Source organism: Lagopus leucura, unplaced genomic scaffold (genome assembly GCF_019238085.1).
Source record: "Lagopus leucura isolate 7727_CA_CO unplaced genomic scaffold, USGS_WTPT01 Super-Scaffold_100001, whole genome shotgun sequence".
NCBI lineage: Eukaryota > Metazoa > Chordata > Aves > Galliformes > Phasianidae > Lagopus > Lagopus leucura.
The window spans coordinates 41525415-41533990 of record NW_024962262.1 but is presented as its reverse complement, the minus strand read 5'-3'; the positions used below and the strand labels follow the sequence as shown (position 1 = coordinate 41533990).

Sequence of the window (8576 nt, the reverse complement as noted above, 5' to 3'; positions counted from 1 at the left end):
TTGGGCACACTGCATAATCAAACCTATGTTCAAACAGCAGAGCAGGGATATCTGCTGAATTTTTGTCTTAAATCTACTCTTTCATTATATGTCTCCAGGTTCACTGTGAATGAGACATCTGGTTTCTTTTGCTGCAACCATTCTCTTTCTGTTATAGTAGGAACAGTCCATCTTCACTGGTATCATTTTGTGGGATTCTGTATGGAACCTGACCATCCTGTCTTTTCTAATCAGCATTTTATTACAAAGATCCACTTTCTACCAAGTTAAATTTGTTTGTGTAAACCCATGATCTTCTCCATCGTTCTCCCTTTAGATTGTGCCACATTGGACAGCCGCACAGATCCGTGGAACTCATACTAGAGAAAGTACCAGGACCAAGCTGCACCTAGAACTTAGTAAAAAAACTTGTCAAGCGAAAGCAGATGTGATTCACAGGCTACAAACTGGTTGAGGCAGACAGGGCCCACTGGGTCCACCGGGACGCTGTTCTAAGAGCGACATCAGAACAGGGTTCCCAGAGACATGTCACCTCTTTTAATAGTGTTTTTCAGTAAGGTGATACCTTAGCAGCAACAACAGGATTTTACAACAAGTACATGAGCAAAGAATTTTTTTTTTCCATCCAGCGTAATAAAGATCCTGAGACTTTTTCCAGTCCTATATTCTTTAACAAGCAAATCTGTCTCCATTGCCTCAGCATGCTGATTTCTTTCTGTGACATCAGCATGGGCTCCTTCATTTCACTTGGCTTTTATATTTGGCATACGTGACAAAATTTAGCAGATTAGTCAGTACAAAATAAAAATACAAAACGAAGCACTGTTTGAGACGTTTGCTTTCCAAATTTCCAGGAAATTTCAACTCTACTGGTATTTGTTGGTGTTTTTTTTTTTTTTTCTAGCTACTCATTCTGCCACTCTGGGTATTTCATGCAGGTAGTATTTTGTTCCCAGACAGTATGTGTTTTTTCAGAAGGCACTCGGAGCCAAGGGCAGGGACAGAGGCCTGCTTTGTCTAGCAGCTAGGTAACGATCAGCATTGTGTAATGTGAGCTTCTGCAGGGTGCAGGACAAAGAGTTTCAGTGATTCTTAAAGGTATAGCTTAATTCACCAGATAAAAACTCTGATTAAATAGGAATGACCTAAAGAAAATGGATCTTGGAGTTTTAGGAGTAAAGATACCACATTACTACATTTAACAGCCATTAGATTTTCACCGAGGCTGAAAGAGTAAAATTACATAGTTGTTTTTGAGTTAGTGTGCAATTCCAAGAAATAGGTAGGATAACTTCATATTTTACCTTTTGGTGTGGATGTGTCTGTTAGAGACACGCTTCCTTAGTACATTTCTAATCCCAGGCAGACAGCTCAGCTGTGCAGATTACCTCTTTGTCAGTGCGAAGATGAATGCTAGCAGAGCTTAATGGTCTTTGAGTTCATCTATTCTCTGTCTCTTGTTTAATCAGCTGCTCTAAGTTATTCATAACTTTGCCAATATTCCTTTTCCTGATGAACCCGCACATTTAGGATATGTAAGAAAGTAGACCCAAAGGGATGGTAGGAGCTTCCCTTCAAATCACTTCAACAGTTTGAAATCTTTGGGAAACAGATCTAAGTGTAAAGGTACTGCTACCTCTTAATGCTTTTCTCACCTACCATGCCCTTGCTAAATAATCAGAGGAATCTGTGCAATCTTGACTAAAAGCTCAGAAAACTTGAAGTCTCTGGCTGCACACAGCTGGATGGTGCCTGTGTGAGACCTTCTTTTCCATTAACCTCGGTCCACTCCATGATGTTTTCTCTCAGCAGGGCAGAGCTCAGCTTCCTAAATGGGAGCTGCCTTATCTCCCTAAAGCACAAATGCAGCCTGCAACTAGATCAGCTAAAGATACATACAAATATCCATAGAAATCCATATATACTACATACAGTGTACCATGCACACCATGGCAGCTGGACTAAATGACCTTAGTGGTCTTTTCCAAACTTAATGATTCTATGATTCTATATACGTACAAGAAACTGGAAGGAGTCCATTTGGCATCCCTCCTGCATATTCCCCTGTAATCTAGCAGTGTTTAGTGAACTTGCACAAGCCTCAGAGGGTTGATTCTTCCCAGGAAGGATAGGTCAGGGCCAAAATAGGTGGCTGTTCTCATAAGCCAGTACAGAAGTTTCCAAGGTGGAATGGGGAACAACTGTAGAGCTCATAAGTCTGGAGAATCTGGAGCCAGTGGAAAATCCTTGAAAAATGGCCTCAAATTACAGCAGTTCCTATAGTTGCTGTGGTTGACGCCCAGTGATGTGTCAGTGTCTGGAACATAGTCAGTAATGGAGAGAGCACACCTTTCCCCTGCCTCCCTATTTCTCAGAGGAGTCTGGAGTCTTCTATTCTGAACCTCTAGCAGCAGGTTAATAAAAATCAATGCTTAACTACACATGCTAGGCTTTTCTTATTAAAGCATTTAAGAGTGCTGAGAAGGCAGTTTCTGCAACTGTGGGGTGAAGCAGCTAGTGGGAAGTGGAGCAGAAATGGGCAGTGCCATGCACCCTAGTGGGAAGGTTGAGGCTGGGATGGGTGCAGAGACGTCAAGGGCCATCAAAGCATGCAGCCCCCACACAAGAATGATGGTTCACTGTCTTGCAATGTGTTTTTCTTTCCTACAAAGCTGATGAGGAAAGGAGGCATGGGTTTTGCAACCTGGACACCCGTCCTGTAAGGAAAAGATAAAGACCGGCCAGAAAATCGTGCTGGGGAAGGAATGACAACATAGTGCAAGAGCGCTGATCAAATCAAGGATAAACCAGAAGGGTGAGATCAAACTTGGAGGGGCTTCACAGAATTTTTTATTTTTCACAGTGCTATACTTTCCATTCCTGTCTCTTCAATTACCCTCTTCCACAGTTTCGGCTCTACATGTGTCCAGAAACCAGAGCTCCCCGAGCTATCAAGGAAAAGTATCTCGGGAATTAGGAGCTCAGAAAGGCTGTGGCAACAGAGCTGTGGTCTACAGCCACATCTACAGGATCCCACTTACTGATTACAAAAGTGTCAGGTACTGCTTCAGAACCTGAAACCCAGTTCCACAAATAACAGCAATTCTGTCAGTGTTCAGGGGCCATGGAAACATGCCGCCTTCCATATTCTGTTCTCAGTGTGCTCAGTGAGAAGCAGTTAAAAGATAATAAGTGTTGGGAAAAATTAGAAGCAGTAAGCACAGACAATATTAAAATAAGTGTTGACAGCGCATCTGAGGAAATTGTAGGTACAATTATTATGTTGGGGTTGGAAATGATCTCTGAAGGCAGTATCCATGCATTACCTGTGCTGTAGGACCTAATTTAGGAGTGCTCAGAGGAAGGGCTTCACATTTTACGTGGCAACATCAGACATTTCTCATGGGAGACCGAAAAGCTTTGAGAACTGGTATCAGCAACATCTGTGTGGAGAGTTGGGTACGGTAACTACAGAGTCCTTAAAACAATTAGAGATGGTGATGACAAGAGAGTTGCCATGTTGGAGCTCATCTTGATGAACAACAACAACAAAAATAGCTGCTGATTTAGGTTTTCCTGTACATTAGTAATCATGCTCTGGTCAAATTTAGTGACTTAAGTACTGGTACTGGCAAATACTACATTTTATCAAGCTTTGAAGACCCATTTTTTAATGCTTAGACTAATTGGCAACTCAGTAGACTGGTAGGTATTTTTAAAGTGAGAAGAGTAGCCTGGTCTAGTATTACATGTGGAGGTTGGTTGTCCTGCATATGGCAAAGGGGTTGGAGATTCATAATCCTTGAGGTCCCTTCCAATCCTGGCCATTCTGTGATTTGTGATTCTGTGAAGATGTTTTAAAAAAACACAGTTTCTTATTCAGCATCTAAGAAATAGACTATTTCTAAGAAATAGATGCTGAATAAGAAACTGGTTTAATAGCAGCGATCAGTGCAATGGATTTTTTAAAAAGGTGCAGAGTAATAAAGAAAGTCTCAGAGTAGATGTTTAAAATCTTGGCAGGAGCAAAGAATGTCAGTGATGATTGGTGATAACGTTCAAAAGGAAGGAGATAGAGGAAGTTGCAGGAATCACAGAAATGTCACCAGTCACAGTGAATGACCAAGAGCTTTAAAGAAAGAACACTCCATTAGAAACAAAATGTACTATTTAAATCATGCTCAAGTCCACAAAAAAATACTGATGGTGAACTGTGGTGACTGAGAAAAAAAACACAACTCTTAGCTGGGCTCTTTTGAAAAGGAGCATTGAAATACAGTTATCCATACTGTGTTGATCAAGTTGCCATTCACAATTAAAAATCAACAAAAAAGAGCAATGGTCTCTGCTATATCTAAGCAATTTTGAGTCAACAAAATGTACAGCAATTTATGCCAGTCGTCAAGATGCACAGGTCTGGCTTACTGTGCAAGGATTTATTACAAGCACAAAACTGGATGGAAATAACATCTCAACAGGAGGAATATTCTTCACGCTCCACTGCCTAGTATTGTTCGTCAGAATTGTGGGATCACAAAACATGTACATTTGGAGACATTCCAGGTCAGACTGAACAGGGTTCTGAGCACCCTGGTCTAGCTGTAGGTGTTACTGTTCGTTGCAGGAGAGCTGGACTAGAATTCCAACTCAACTCTTTCAATGATTCTATGATAATTAATTTCTAAACAAAAGACTTCTGGTTCACAACTTTGGATTTGATCTGCACCAGTACCTCTGCCTGAGGCCTGTGGCCTCAGATACCTATGAATCACCAGCAGCAATTAGGATTTTCTTTTTCATGTTTCAAGCTACACTGGCATTGTTCATACAACAAAATCAGCAAAGGTTTGCTGTGAGCAGGGGATTTTTTTTCATTTTCTTAAGGAAATGACTCCCCTCAAACACTTGTTTCTCTACAGGGTCCCAGAGATAGAATAATTTTAACCCAATTTCAGGTACTCAAGCGAAAGCCCAAATCTTTTCACTCAGCTTGCCTAACAACCATTTAGAAATATTTGTGATAGCTGTAATTTGCAGCAATGTGGCAGTAAGACTTGGTATTATTAACTTAGTAGAAAACCTATGGGTGACTGTTAGAAACCGAGGCATCAGAGAGCCTTGTGACTGTGCCTACTACAGGCCACCTGAACAAGGGGAGCCTGTTGATGATAACTGCTTGTCACACAGCCCTCATATATTTGGTTTGGAAGGAGGGGACTGGGGAAGCAATGCCCTTCCCCCTGTAAGCGAAGATCAGGTTCATGACCACCTGAGGAACCTGAACATCTACAAGTCTATGGGTCCTGATGAGATGCGTGGACACGGGAAGAGCCACTGATGTCATCTGTCTGGACTTCAGTGAAGTCTATGACACAGTCCTCTGCAATATCCTTCTTTCCAAATTGGGAAGATATGGATGGGATGGCTGGACTGTTCAATAGATGAAGAACTGGCTTCAGGATCAAACACAGAGAGTGGTGGTCAATAGCACCAGGTATGGATGGAGATAGGTGACAAAGTGGTGTCCCAAAGGGTCAGTACTAGGACTGATACTATTTAACATCTTCGTCAGTGATATTGACAGTGGGGTGGAGTGCACCCTCACTAAGTTTGCAGATGATGCTGAGCTGTGAAGGGCAGTCAAAACGCCTGAGCGACAGGATGCCATCCAGAAGGACATGACAGATGAGCAGGGAGCCCACAAGAACATCAAAAGGTGCAACAAATCCAAGTGCAAGGACTTGCACCTGGATCAAGGCAACCCCCATTACTAATACAAGCTGAGGGAAGAAAGCATTGAGTACAGCCCTGCCAAAAAGAACTTGGCAGTACTGGTTGGTGGGAAGCTGGGACAAGAGCCTCAAGCCAGAAAGCCAACTGCATCCTGTCCTGCATCAAAAGAAGTGTGGCCTGTGGATTGAGGGAGGTGATCCTGCCCCTCTACTCTGCACTAGCGAGACCTCACTTGGAACACTGCTTCTTGTCAGAGAGCATCCAGAGGACCATAAAAATGATCCAAGGGATGGATCACCCATCCTATGAGGAGAGCTGGGGCTATTCAGCCTAGAGAAGGGAAGGCTCCAAATAACCAAATAGTGGCCTTTATGTGTGTAAAGGGAAGCTTACAGGGAAAAAAAAAAAGAAAAAAAAAAGAAGAAAAAAAAAAAGGACAGGCTCTTTTGCAGGGTCTGTGGAGACAGAACAAGGGGAAATGGTTTCAAACTTAGAGAGGGTAGACTGAGGTTGGATATAAGGAAAAATACTTTTACACTAAGGGCGGTGAGGCACTGGAACAAGTTGCCCAGACATGTGGTTGATGCACCGTTGAGGCCAGGCTGAATCAGGCCCTGGGCAACTTGGTCTACTCATGGACATCCCTGATCAGTGTAGGAGAGTTGGACTAGCCAGCCTTTAAAGGTCCCTTCCAACTCTAAGTATTCCATGACTTCAATAGAAGTAAATAGAAATGATGGTGGATGGATGCTTAACTTCTCAAAGCTGTTCACCTTTCATATAAGAATAGAAGCAGGGCTGAGTTTTGTGTGCACCTACAAGTCACCAACACAGCACCTTCCAGACAATGTTTTACCTTTATTTTTTCCAATCAATGATCCTGGCTTTTTTCTGTAGTCCATGAATATTCCTTAGGGTAATGGACTTCACTAGGCAAGATTTATAGTGACAGAGATCTACAAGTCACTCTGATGGAAAATTCATTCTTATTTGGGATTAGTAGCTAATCTTCAAGATTATTAAAACTATACCACTTGGGTATTCTTCTTTTTGTTTTAATTGCCTGTGTTACGAACAAAGGGCACAGCCAATCTAGCATCTGGTGCATGTACTTAATTTCTTATGAGCAACGACAGACAAATAAATAGGAGCTATTTTCAAAGTGACCTTCTCCTTCTATCTGTATTAGAATGTTCTGACAAAATTCACGATTGACTCAAGTCTTTTTATAGCAGCCGTGAACACAGTGACCAGGACAGAGTTTCCAACCCGCCCTGTCTCTGTTCAGTTTCCTCTCCCAGACATGGCTCCAGTTGGACTGCATGCGATCAGGGCAGCGCCTTTACTCTGGCAGAGTGTAAAGTCTCAGCAGTCTCACTGCAGGGATTTGACTTCACAGTGGATAGCATTTCAAACTGGAAATAACGATGTTTTGGAAGTGTCTAGTAAATCCCAGCTGGCCATGTATCCTATTGTTCACTGAAAGAAATGGAAATTAAGCCATCAGCCATAGCCTGCGAACAATTCGCTGCAAAATGCATCCCTTTCTAGAAAAAAGTCTGCTTGTTCTAACATAGCTAAATAAAACTTTTATTATTATTATTTATTTATTTCCCCATTACATTTTGTGAACCTTGCTTCAATTTACATTAGGAAAAAAACTCACAAATTCATGATAAGTACTTAAACTGACCTGTGAACTTGCTGGAAACTGCACCAATTGAAATGTCTTTGTGCCACTTGATTATAACGCACACCCCTTGGAATTCCACTGAGAGCAGAAACAGCTTGTGGCCTTTCTAACCCAAGAGAGCAAACAGTGCAGCAGGAACCTCAGGAAGCTGCCACAAGGAAAGAAAACAGGACAGCTGGTAACTAGCAATGTCACCCTCTTTTTTCTTTGGTACCCACGAGGCAAAAGAAGGCAATAATAGCATTTTCCCCTGGGATACAGGCACTATGGAACTATAGAAGAGAACAAAGAATGAAAACTAGCTCACCCCTTCCAACAGCCAGTGACAGCTCTAGAGGAATACATCCTCTCTTCAGAGAAACGCTGCTCCCTTGGCTGCTAACCCTAAAATGAGGGTGGGGGGGAGGACCTCCACCCCTTTTAGTCACTCATGTTCATTGCTTGCACCTGAGCCCCCTGATTTAGCTGTGCCTTCTCACCTGGTGCTCAATCGTTGGTTCAGACCATGACTCGGTAATTCTGCTGCAGTACCCAAGACCTCTTCAAGTTCATCTCAAAGCATCTGAGGATGACAATCCCATCTAAGAAGGTTCCAGTGTTTGACTCGTTAGAAAATCATCTTTCTTATGGCTGTATACCACCGTGAGACACAGAAATGCATGCAGTCCATTGTGAATTAATTACCACTAGCAGTTAATTTGAATGACAAGTTTCACTGTATTACTAATGTAATCTTATTGACCTATGCATAGAAATGTATCCAATAACACATGTAAGATTAAGCTCTTTACCAGCACTGAATTATGATATAAATGTAGAACTATCCTATGATCTCTTAACATGCCTCAGCGTTTTGGAAGGAATATTTTACACAACTGTACAACTCTGGCAGTAATTGTGGGCACAAGGACAACAGTGGGTGTTGTGGAATTGGCCTCAGATTGTGGCGCTGCATGTGTGAGGGAGCTGGACTCTAACTCTTCTCCTAGTCTGTGGCAATCTTCATAGAATCACAGAATGGTTTTGGCTGGAAGGGACCTTAAAGCCCAGCCAGCCCCACTCTATGCCATGGGCAGGGCTGCTCACCACCAGCTCAGCTGCCCACGGCCCCATCCAACCTGGCCTTGAGCCCCTCCAGGGATGGGGCACC

At 42.5% G+C, this 8576-nt stretch overlaps 1 long non-coding RNA gene across 1 annotated transcript; it reads right to left on the bottom strand.

Moving 5' to 3' along the window:
* Positions 1-6234: 6234 nt before the first annotated feature.
* On the bottom strand, positions 6235-7827 carry LOC122178095. Its single transcript, XR_006178233.1, has 3 exons — positions 7734-7827; positions 7427-7574; positions 6235-7212 (listed from the first exon to the last, which is right to left on the bottom strand). It is a non-coding gene; the product is annotated as an uncharacterized LOC122178095 (long non-coding RNA).
* Between the last annotated feature and the right edge of the window lie 749 nt (positions 7828-8576).